We start from the raw sequence: 13,154 nt of genomic DNA on the forward strand, positions 1-13,154 counted from the left end.
GAAGGTAACAAGGTGTTTTTACCCAGGTTTAGAAAAGTCCTTGCGTCATGTCTATTTTTTCTTTATTTGGAATAATTTGGATTGCTTACCACATGTGTCACATGGTATGTTTGTCTATTTTTATTCATTGATGAGATGATTACAATGATATACAACTAATCGTTTAGGCCAGGCTACGGGCTTTTCTCCTTGTAGAACCGATGATCTTTGGGGTGATCACGTCAACCATTTATATAAGGCACATGCTAGGCGTCGGTCGAATGGCAGAATCGCCAGTTTGGTCGTCGCATACCCATTGGATTAAGCCATCCTGCGCCATCGGATGTCTCTTCTTGAATCATCTCCTTCTCTCGCTTTGGTCAATGCAAAATGAAATCCCCTCCTTCTATTCCCCGCGAGCGACTCTGCCCTTGGCCCCCGCACGCATGCTCTGGCGAGGGGCGGCGTCCCCCATCCCCTTGTGTTGTTGCTCATCGCAGCACTAGCTACGTAGCCCCATGCCACCCTTCTGCTGAAAATCACGGTCGCCGTAAGTCGCGTCTGTAGCTCGTGAACCAGGGCATTGCAGCTTTGGCGCCTGCCAGTTCTGGTGTGCATTCACCATGGTTGCAGCACCACCGGTGTCGGCGTCTCTAGCTCGTCGCATTCATCAACTTGCACAATCGTGCCCAGCAAAAAAAACTATGAAAACAACAAATCCTACATTTGTCGGTTGAAGCAAAAAATTGCCAAGTTCTAGCAAAATTGAACATCGGCTCCTGCAAAACAACTCATCAGGAAGAACTCCCACTAATCAATTATAGAAAAAACTAACTAAGTTCCAGCAAAAAAGTACACTTCTTCTAGCAAAAAACGCCTTGGCGGCAAGAGCGCAACCAATTCCAATACATCGCATGGCTGATTGTAGCAGTTATTGTTGGAGATATGCCCTAGAGGCAATCATATATGATGATATTTTCTATGTGTTTATGAATAAAGATGGTCCTTAGAGATGTGTATTAGCAAGTACGTGACTTGTTTGTGGGACTATGCATTGTATGATGACTGTCCTAAAAGGTCCCTAGTCGAAAGGGCTGTGTGGACGCGCAGCTGACTTGACTAGCATATGACACGTTCGATGGCTCGGTCTCACTAGCCATGAAGCATTGGATGCTAACCGGATAATATGGACTTGGAAAGGTCTGGTCAGATTCAACGTAGTCGGATCCGAGTCGAGATAAGGTCCGAGTCGGACAGACCCAACTATGAGACGCAGCGATATGTCATCTGTGAGTCTCTAGAACAACATACGTTCTATGTCCTAAGACCTGAGCTAACGCATGTACTCGGGATGGTGACAGACTTGCTTTGGGCCGACCAAATGCTACTCCGTGACTGGGTAGTTACAAAGGTAGGTTTCGGGTTTGTCCAGTCCCATGCTGCGAGACATGGTCGAGCAAGATGGGATTTGCCCCTCCGGTCAGGAGAAATATACTCTGGGCCCCTCATGTGATCCGACCAGGATAAGCATGGCCATGCGACAAGGATTATGAGATAATCCGGATAGTGGTCGGTATCACTGGAACGAGAAAGAGGTCGGGCTAGCACAAGGATGACAATCTCGCCTTGAGCCCTACAACATATATCTTGTGGCAAAGGGAACAGAAGTGTGACATGTTGTACAAGTTCGCCTAACCAGCTTCATAGTCTGCTTGGTGTTCGGCATGAATTGCTAGAGGCCGCTACTAACCGTGCAGTTCGGAGGTGATCCAAACTGCGACCAAGCCGACTTGAACCTAAGGGGTCGCGCGCTTAAGGGAAGGAACCTACGAGGTCAAATCCGAGGACACTGGTCGAATGTGATCCTAACTGTATTCGGATTGTGGCCAAGTAGACTTGTGGGATTTAGGGTCCGTGCGAGGCCCAAGTGTTGAGCCCGCAACGGACGCCTATATAAAGTGGAGGTGCGGCGCACTTATTCAGTTGATCGCTTTGGCGCTGCAACTAGGGTTTGCATGTGCTGCGAATAGCCACCTCCACTCGCTGCCGACTGTGCGATCGGACCTAGCAGTCCGCCGCACGGTGTTCCTCCTACACGCGCGGATACTGTTAGAGGCGGTGCACTTGTGCCGCTCCGGCGAACTTGTACGTGGGATCGGACGACCGGCTGTTCGAGGGAGATCAGACGAGGAGGAGACGATCCACGCGGAGGCGCTGCCCCAACTCTTCTTCTGCTGCACGGCACTGCGCGTCTAGTGGTAACAATCTATGATCCATCTCCCGTAGCGTGTTCTTGGTTGTTTTGCGCGTACGAAAATTTTAATTTGCAGTCGACGCACCTACCGTAGAAACCAACAGTTATTGTTGCCGGTTCCAGCAAAATGGCTGGCCGGTTGCAGCTCGTACCAGAGGTTGTCATTGATACGTCTCCAACGTATCTATAATTTTTTATTGTTTCATGCTATTATATTACCCGTTTTGGATGTTTATGGGCTTTACTTTACACATTTATATCATTTTTGGGACTAACCTACTAACCGGAGGCCCAGCCCGTATTGATGTTTTTTTTGCCTATTTTAGTGTTTCGAAGAAAAGGAATATCAAACGGAGTCCAAACGGAATGAAACCTTCGGGAGCGTGATTTTTGGAATGAACATGATCCAGAGGACTTGGAGTGCAAGTCAAGAAGAAGTCGAGGCGACCACGAGGGTGGAGGGCGCGCCCACCCCTACAGGGCATGGCCACCTATCTTGTGGGCCCCTCGGGCGGCCACCGATGTACTTCTTCCTCCTATATATACCTATGTACCCCGAAAACATCAGGGAAGCCAACGAAAACCTAATTCCACTGTCGTAACCTTCTGTATCCGCGAGATCCCATCTTGGAGCCTTCGTCGACGCTCCGCCGGAGGGGGAATCGACCATGAAAGGCTTCTACATCAACATAGTCACTCCGATGACTTGTGAGTAGTTTACCATAGACCTTCGGGTCCATAGTTATTAGGTAGATGGCTTCTTCTCTCTTTTTGCATCTCAATACCATGTTCTCCTTGATCTTCTTGGAGATCCATTCGATGTAACTCTTTTTGCGGTGTGTTTGTCGAGATCTGATGAATTGTGGGTTTATGATCAAGTTTATCTATGAGAAATATTTGAATCTCCTCTAAATTCTTTTATGTATGATTGAGTTATCTTTGTGAGTCTCTTCGAATTATCAGTTTGGTTTGGCCTACTAGATTGATCTTTCTTGCAATGGGAGAAGTGCTTAGCTTTGGGTTCAATCATGCGTTGTCCTTTCCCAGTGACAGCAGGGGCAGCAAGGCACGTATTGTATTGTTGCCATCGAGGACAAAAAGATGGGGTTTATATCATATTGCATGAGTTTATCCCTCTACATCATGTCATCTTTGTTAATGCGTTACTCTGTTCTTTATGAACTTAATACTCAAGATGCATATTGGATAGCTGTCTACTTGTCGCAGATGTGATGCCTATATACATGATCATGCCTAGATAATCTCATAATTATTCGCTTTTCTATCGATTGCCCGACAGTAATTTTTTCACCCACCGTAATATTTATGCTATGTTGAGAGAAGCCACTAGTGAAACCTATGGCCCCCGGGTCTATCTTTTATCATATAATCTTTCAATCTATTTTTATTTGCATCTTTACTTTTCCAATCTATATCATAAAATACCAAAAATATATTTATCTTATCATACTTTCTCTATCAGATCTCACTTTCGCAAGTGGTCGTGAAGAGATTGACAACCCCTTTATTGCGTTGGTTGTGAGTTCTTTGTTTGTTTGTGTAGGTGCGTGGGACTTTTGAGAAGCCTCCTACTGGATTGATACCTTGGTTCTCAAAAACTGAGGGAAATACTTACGCTACTATTGCTGCATCACCCTTTCCTCTTCAAGGAAAACCAACGCAATCTCAAGATGTAGCAAGAAGGATTTCTAGCGCCGTTGCCGGGGAGGTCTTCGCTCAAGTCAAGACATACCAAGTACCCATCACAAACTCATCTCCCTCGCATTTACATTATTTGCCATTTGCCTCTCGTTTTCCTCTCCCCCACTTCACCCTTGCCATTTTCTTCGCCCCTCTTCCATTCGATCTTTTGTTTGCTTGTGTCTTCATGTGCCTTCTATGTGCTTGCATCTTTGCTTGCTAAAAGTCTATCAGTATGGATCCACTTAAAGTGTTCTACTTGGATCATCTTTGATCCTTATGCTCGTGCTGAAACCCCAACTAGCCTAGCTGATGGGAAATCTTTAGATGAGCATGCTCATTTTGTGCGTCATCGTTTGTCTGAAAAAGGAAGACAATTATGGGATCAAATAAAGAGATTGTTGTGTTATGCTTGGAATCTTTGTGAAATTTATGATTTTACTTGTTGCTCTAAGAACCCTAAAAACACCTTCCCTACCTATGTGAGTTTAATGAAAATGAAATCTTATCTTCTTATGCAAAGGGTGTTTATAGTTACTATGATATTGAACAAATTGAAGAATTTGTTTCTTTTAAGGGTGCTTATGAAGTTGCTTCTTTGATTGAAAAGTATGATATTACTCTCTACGAATCTGAAAATTTTGACATACTTAAATATTGCTATGAAAATTATGCTCATAATGTCTTTGTCAAAGAATTTATTGAGAGAATGACCGTTGCTTTGGAAGAAATAATGATATGCATGAATCTATAGATAATGATGATTCCGATGATTTGATTGAAATATCCCTTGATGAACATGATGCTTGCTATTCTTGTGGCCATGATGCCAATATTTATGAAGATGAATCTGCTATAGTTCCTTATGTTAATCATGAGATCGTTGCTATTGCACCCATACTTGGTAGTTCCTTCGATAAAGAGCATGATTGCAATGATTTTATTATAAATTCTCTTAATGTCAATTGTGTTAATGATATGCAAAACCCTAAGCTTGGGGATGCTAGTTTTGCTATGTCTACTACTTTTTGCAATGATCATGATTGGGGTGATTCTTCTTATGATTTTGAAAATTTAATTAAGCCCCATGATGAATATGAGATTGATATTAGTGTTGGCAATAGTATTGAAAGTGGGTTTGGAAGAGTGTCAACTTTAGATCCCACATATTTGTAGAATGTTGAATCTTATGAAATTTTTGATAAAAGTGGGTTTGGAGAGGTCATGACTTTAGTTAATGTTAATCCCACTATTTTTGAAGAGTGTCAACTTTGCATACATGTGGATCGTACTAAGAATATGTTTTGTGATAGCTATATTGTTAAATTTGCTTATGATCCTACATGTAATTATTATGAGAGAGGAAAATATGGTTGTAGAAATTTTCATGTTACTAAATTACCTCTCATTATGTTGAGATTGCTATTGTTTCTCTCTTCTTCCTTGCATATGGTAGTTTTTGCTTGCCTTGATAATTTGTTTTCTTATAAAATGCCTATGCATAGGAAGTATGTTAGACTTAAATGTGTTTGTCACATGTTTGTGCTTCAATTCTTGCCTTTCATGTGAGCATCACTAAAATTATCAATGCCTAGCTAGGGGCGTTAAATGATAGCGCTAGTTGGGAGGCAACCCAATTTTATCTTTGTTTTTTGTTTTTTCTTCTGTTTAGTAATAAATTTTGCATCTACTTTCTGTTTAGATGTGTTTTTATGTTTTAATTAGTGTTTGTGCCAAGTAGAACCTATATGATAACCTATGGTGATAGTTAATTTGATTCTGCTGAAAAACAGAAACTTTACGCGCACGAAATTAGTTTTGTTAAATCACAGAAACGTGCTTTTGCGTTGATTCTTTTTGCTGTAGATCAATAGACAAATTTTACAGGACTTCCTATTTTGGTAGGACTTTTAGAGTTTGATAAGTATTCGTGGGTTACAGATTTCTACAGACTGTTATGTTTTTGACAGATTCTGTTTTTGGTGTGTTGTTTGCTTATTTTGATGCATCTATGGCTAGTATTAAGTGTTATGAACCATAGAGAACTTGGAATATAGTAGGTTTAACACCAATATAAATAAAGAATGAGTTCATTACAGTACACTATGTGGTGGTTTTCCTTTCTTTCACTAACGGAGCTTATGAGATTTCCTGTTGAGTTTTGTGTTGTGAAGTTTTCAAGTTTTGGGTAAAGATTTGGTGGAGTATGGAATAAGGAGTGGCAAAAGCCTAAGCTTGGGGATGCACATGGCACCCCAAGATACTCAAGAATAGCCAAAAGCCTAAGCTTGGGGATGCCCCCGGAAGGCATCCCCTCTTTCGTCTTCGTTCATTGGTAACTTTACTTGGAGCTATATTTTTATTCGCCACATGATATGTGTTTTGCTTGGAGAGTCTTGTATGATATTATTATTTGCTTTTTATTTTTACACAATCATACTTGCTGTACACACCTTTTGGGAGAAGCCTACTTGATTAGAATTTATTAGAATACTCTATGTGCTTCACTTATATCTTTTGAGCTAGATAGTTTTTGCTCTAGTACTTCATTTATATCTTTTAGAGCACGGCGGTGGCTTACTTTTGAAGAAATTGTTAGTCTCTCATGCTTCACTTATATTATTTTGAGAGTCTCTTAGAACATCATGGTATTTGCTATGGTTATAAAATTGGTCCTAGAATGGTAGGCATCCAACTAGGGTATAATAAAAACTATCATAGAAAGTGAATTGGATGCTATGATCAATTTGATGCTTGATAATTGTTTTGAGATATGGAGGTAGTGATATTAAAGTCATGCTAGTTGGGTGATTATGAATTTAAAGAATGCTTGTGTTGAAGTTTGTGATTCCCGTAGCATGCATGTATGGTGAACCTCTTTGTGATGAAGTTGGAGCACAATTTATTTATTGATTGTCTTCCTTATGAGTGATGGTCGGGGACGAGCGATGGTCTTTTCCTACCAATCTATCCCCTAGGAGCATGCACGTAGTACTTTGTTTTTGATGACTTGTATATTTTTGCAATAAGTATATGAGTTCTTTATGACTAATGTTGAGTCCATGGATTATACGCACTCTCACCTTCCACCATTGCTAGCCTCTCTTGTGCCGCGCAACTTTCGCCGGTACCATACACCCACCATATACCTTCCTCAAAACAGCCACCATACCTACCTATTATGGCATTTCCATAGCCATTCCGAGATATATTGCCATGCAACTTTCCACCGTTCCATTTATTATGACATGCATCATCATTGTTATATTGCTCTTTGCATGATCATGTAGTTGACATCGTATTTGTGGCAAGGCCACCTTCATGATTTTCATACATGTCGCTCTTGATTCATTGCATATCCCGGTACACCGCCGGAGGCATTCATATAGAGTCATATCTTGTTGAGTTGTACGTAAATAAAAGTGTGATGATCTTCATTATTAGAGCATTGTCCCAGTGAGGAAATGATGATAGAGACTATGATTCCCCCACAAGTCGGGATGAGACTTCAGACTTTATAAAAAAAGAAAAAAAGAGAAAGGCCAAAAAGAAAAAAAAGGAAGGCCAAAGAAAAAAAGAAAGAGAAAGAAAAAAAAGAAGAAAAAAAGGAAAAAAAGAAATGAGAGAAAAAGAGAGAAGGGACAATGCTACTATCCTTTTACCACACTTGTGCTTCAAAGTAGCACCATGATCTTCATGATAGAGAGTCTCCTATGTTGTCACTTTCATATACTGGTGGGAATTTTCCATTATAGAACTTGGCTTGTATATTCCAATGATGGGCTTCCTCAAAATGCCCTAGGTCTTCGTGAGCAAGCGAGTTGGATGCACACCCACTTAGTTTCTTTTGTTGAGCTTTCATACATTTATAGCTCTAGTGCATCCATTGCATGGCAATCCCTACTCACTCACATTGATATCTATTAATGGGCATCTTCATAGCCCGTTGATACGCCTAGTTGATGTGAGACTATCTTCTCCTTTTTGTCTTCTCCACAACCATCATTCTATTCCACATATAGTGCTATGTCCATGGCTCACGCTCATGTATTGCGTGAAAGTTGAAAAAGTTTGAGATTACTAAAGTATGAAACAATTGCTTGGCTTGTCATCGGGGTTGTGCATGATTAGATACTTTGTGTGATGAAGATAGAGCAACAGCCAGACTATATGATTTTGTAAGGATAACTTTCTTTAGCCATGTTATTTTGAGAAGACATGATTGCTTGATTAGTATGCTTGAAGTATTACTATTTCTTATGTCAATATGAACTGTTATTTTAAATCATTTGGATCTGAACATTCATGCCACAATAAAGAAAAATACATTGATAAATATGCTAGGTAGCATTCCACATCAAAAATTCTGTTTTTATCATTTACCTACTCGAGGACGAGCAGGAATTAAGCTTGGGGATGCTTGATACGTCTCCAACGTATCTATAATTTTTTATTGTTCCTTCCTATTATGTTATCCGTTTTGGATGTTTATGGGCTTTACTTTACACATTTATATCATTTTTGGGGCTAACCTACTAACCGGAGGCCCAGCCCGTATTGCTATTTTTTTGCCTATTTCAGTGTTTTGAAGAAAAGGAATATCAAACTGAGTCCAAATGGAATGAAACCTTCGGGAGCGTGATTTTTGGAACGAACGTGATCTAGAGGACTTGGAGTGCAAGTCAAGAGGCAGCTGAGGGGGCCACGAGGGTGGAGGGCGCGCCCACCCCTATAGGGCGCGCCCCCTATCTCGTGGGCCCCTCGGGTGGTCACTAATGTACTTCTTCCTCCTATATATACCTACGTACCCCGAAAACATCAGGGGAGCCAACGAAAACCTAATTCCACCGCCATAACCTTCTGTATCCGCAAGATCCCATCTTGGAGCCTCCGTCGGTGCTCCGCCGAAGGGGGAATCGACCATGGAGGGCTTCTACATCAACACCATAGCCCCTCCGATGAGTTGTGAGTAGTTTACCACAAACCTTCGGGTCCATAGTTATTAGCTAGATGGCTTCTTCTCTCTTTTTGGATCTCAATAGCATGTTCTCCTTGATCTTCTTGGAGATCTATTCGATGTAACTCTTTTTGCGGTGTGTTCGTCGAGATCCGATGAATTGTGGGTTTATGATCAAGTTTATCTATGAGAAATATTTGAATCTCCTCTGAATTCCTTTATGTATGATTGAGTTATCTTTGCAAGTCTCTTCGAATTATCAGTTTGGTTTGGCCTACTAGATTGATCTTTCTTGCAATGGGAGAAGTGCTTAGCTTTGGGCTCAATCTTGTGGTGTCCTTTCCCAGTGACAGCAGGGGTAGCAAGGCACATATTGTATTGTTGCCATCGAGGATAAAAAGATGGGGTTTATATCATATTGCATGACTTTATCCCTCTACATCATGTCATCTTTCTTAATGCGTTACTCTGTTCTTTATGAACTTAATATTCTAGATGCATGCTGGATAGCGATCGATGTGTGGAGTAATAGTAGTAGATGCAGTCAGGAGTCGGTCTACTTGTCACGCGACGTGATGCCTATATACATGATCATGCCTAGATAATCTCATAATTATTCGCTTTTCTATCAATTGCTCGATAGTAATTTGTTCACCCACCGTAATATTTATGCTATCTTGAGAGAAGCCACTAGTGAAACCTATGGCCCCTGGGTGTATCTTTTATCATATAAGCTTTCAATCTACTTTTATTTGCATCTTTACTTTTCCAATCTATCATAAAATACCAAAAATATATTTATCTTATCATACTATCTCTATCAGATCTCACTTTCGCAAGTGACCGTGAAGGGATTGACAACCCCTTTATTGCGTTGGTTGCGAGTTCTTTGTTTGTTTGTTTAGGTCTGTGGGACTTTTGAGGAGCCTCCTACTGGATTGATACCTTGGTTCTCAAAAACTGAGGGAAATACTTATGCTACTATTGCTGCATCACCCTTTCCTCTTCAAGGAAAACCAACGCAAGCTCAAGACGTAGCAGTCATCGGTTCCAATACAGATCTGCCTGACAGTTCCAACACGGGCGCGTGCCGGTTGCAACCTCTTCACCCGTCAGTTCCAGCACAGCCGCGTGCAAAGCTACGAGCTGTGGGGCGCTCCTCCTACTTCTAGAACGGGGAGCACAAGATACTGCAATATGCCTCTTTGTCGACGTTGACCGCGGGTCTGGTCGCAGCCGAATGGCCGGCTCATGAGCTCACCCATCGGCGACCGCGAGGCTCGCTAGATGCACACAATGCTCGGAGAAGTTACCTACAACGAGTGCTGAGAGTAAAGAAAAAATAGCTATGGTGGTGCCTGCACCGACGTTATTTCCTGTAGCGGCGGCCTCACTGACATCAAGGCGTCGAGAGAAAAAGTAAAACATAATGATGGTGGTTGTCTATAACGGCAGTTGGGCCTGTGCTGGGAAGAAAGGGAACTGGGGAGGAGAAAGACTTGTGTTGGCTGAGTGGAAAGGATAATGCAGTGCTTGAATGGTACATGGGACCCGCCAGCCAGACATCACTGCATAGCAGCCGTCCGTGGTTTGTTGTGGTTGTAGAATCTCACTAGATACAATGGCTCGCTCACGACTGGCCAAAGTCTTGCTCGGCCGGTCGGCTTGGATTACTTCCCTTTATATAAGTAGAAAAGGGTTGTTTGTTTGGTAGTTATCTTTGGAGGATATGTGTGTGATCAGATGTTCCTACGACTAGGGTTATACATCTCTGATAACCATAAGAGCCCCAACATAGCTTCTTCGTCCTTATCCCCTCCAAGTGCCCACTCGGGCATGGCTGGATATAAGGCCCTGATGTCTCATCTAGATGATATGGTCCTAATGCGCCTACAAGGTACCCTCCTCTAGCTAGGTACCCTTACTCACTGACAAAAATCCTATTGTTCATTTCTTTCTGTAGCTCCTAGGAATGATGAGGTAGATGACCTCCCCTCTTAAGAAGGCCCCTAGAAGTAGAAATGATGTTGCAGCAATCCCTAAATGAGAGCATCATGGCCAGGCCAATGGCCAATTGTAGGGAACACTGCCAGGGCTTGTCCTGAGATTCCAGGGGCTCGGGGAAAAAACTAGAATCTGGGGCCCTTAGTATAAATGTCTAAGTAATAATCAACATATGCAGATATAAATGTGTAGCATATAAATCAAGTGCATAAAAATTCAGTATGGATATCCAACAATGTTGGAAATATGCCATAGAGGCAATAATAAAGTGGTTATTATTATATTTCCTTAATTATGATAAAGGTTTATTATTCATGCTATAATTGTATTGATCAGAAACTTAAATGCATGCCTGAATACATAAGAAAATACCAAGTCCCTAGTAAGCCTCTACTAGACTAGCTCGTTGATCAAAAGATGGTTAAGGTTTCTTTACCATAGACATGAGTTGTCATTTGATGACATCATTAGAGAATGATGTGATGGACATGAACCATCCATTAGCATAGCATATGATCGTTCAGTTTTTTGCTACTGCTTTATTAATCTCAAATACATATTCCTTCCACCATGAGATCATGCAACTCCCGGATGCCGGAGGAATACCTTGTGTGCTATCAAATGTCACTTCGTAACTAGGTGATCATAAAGGTGCTCTGCAGGTATCTTCGAAGGTGTCTATTGAGTTGGCATGAATCGAGATTGAGATTTGTACTCCGTATGACAGGGAGGTATCTCTGGGTCCTCTCGGTAATACAACATCACAAGAAGCTTGCAAGTTGTGACGCCCCCAATTCAATCGTACACTAATCATACACGCAAACGTGTACGATCAAGATCAGGGACTCACAGGAAGATATCACAACACAACTCTAAAAATAAAAATAAGTCATACAAGCATCATAATACAAGCCAGGGGACTCGAGGGCTCGAATACAAGTGCTCGATCATAGACGAGTCAGCGGAAGCAACAATATCTGAGTATAGACATAAGTTAAACAAGTTTACCTTAAGAAGGCTAGCACAAACTAGGATACAGATTGAAAGAGGCGCAGGCCTCCTGCCTGGGATCCTCCTAAACTACTCCTGGTCATTGTCAGCGGCCTGCACGTAGTAGTAGGCACCTCCGGTGTAGTAGGAGTCATCGTCGACGGTGGCGTCTGGCTCCTGGGCTCCAGCATCTGGTTGCGACAACCAGGTAGAAAGAAAGGGGGGAAAAGGGGAGAAAAGCAACCGTGAGTACTCATCCAAAGTACTCGCAAGCAAGGATCTACACTACATATGCATGGGTATATGTGTAAAGAGGCAATATCGGTGGACTGAACTCCAGAATGCCAGAATTAGAGAGGGATAGCTAGTCCTATCGAGGACTACGCTTCTGGCAACCTCCGTCTTGCAGCATGTAGAAGAGAGTAGATTGCAGTCCTCCAAGTAGCATCGCGTAGCATAATCCTACCCGGCGATCCTCCCCTCGTCGCCCTGTGGAAAAGCGATCACCGGGTTGTCTCTGGAAGTTGTCTGGGTGTGTTTTATTAAGTATCCGGTTAGTTGTCATAAGGTCAAGGTACAACTCCGGGTCGTCCTTTTACCGAGGGACACGGCTATTCGAATAGATCAACTTCCCTGCAGGGGTGCACCACATAACCCAACACGCTCGATCCCATTTGGCTGGACACACTTTCCTGGGTCATGCCCGGCCTCGGAAGATCAACACGTTGCAGCCCCACCTAGGCACAACAGAGAGGTCAGCACGCCGGTCTAAATCCTATGGCGCGGGGGTCTGGGCCCATCGCCCATTGCACACCTGCACGTTGCGAGGGCGGCCAGAAGCAGAACTAGCCCCCTTAATACAAGAGTAGGCTTACGTTCCAATCCGGCGCGCGCCACTCAGTCGCTGATGTCTAGAAGGCTTCAGCTGATAGCACGACGTCGAGTGCCCATATCTTTCCCGCGTAGTTGGTTAGTGCGTATAGGCCAATGGCCAGACTCAGATCAAATACCAAGATCTTGTTAAGCGTGTTAATTAAAGTATCCACGAACGCTGACCAGGGCCAGGCCCACCTCTCTCCTAGGTGGTCTCAACCTGCCCTGTCGCTCCGCCACAAAGTAACAGTCGGGGCCGTCGGGAACCCAGGCCCACCTCTACCGGGATGGAGCCACCCGTCCTTCCAGCCCCCACATCGGAATCACTTGCGGGTACTCAACGAGCTGACCCGACTTTATCACCATCTATATAGTATATGTATGTATAATATATAC

This window comes from Triticum dicoccoides, chromosome 5B, assembly GCF_002162155.2.
Source record: "Triticum dicoccoides isolate Atlit2015 ecotype Zavitan chromosome 5B, WEW_v2.0, whole genome shotgun sequence".
NCBI lineage: Eukaryota > Viridiplantae > Streptophyta > Magnoliopsida > Poales > Poaceae > Triticum > Triticum dicoccoides.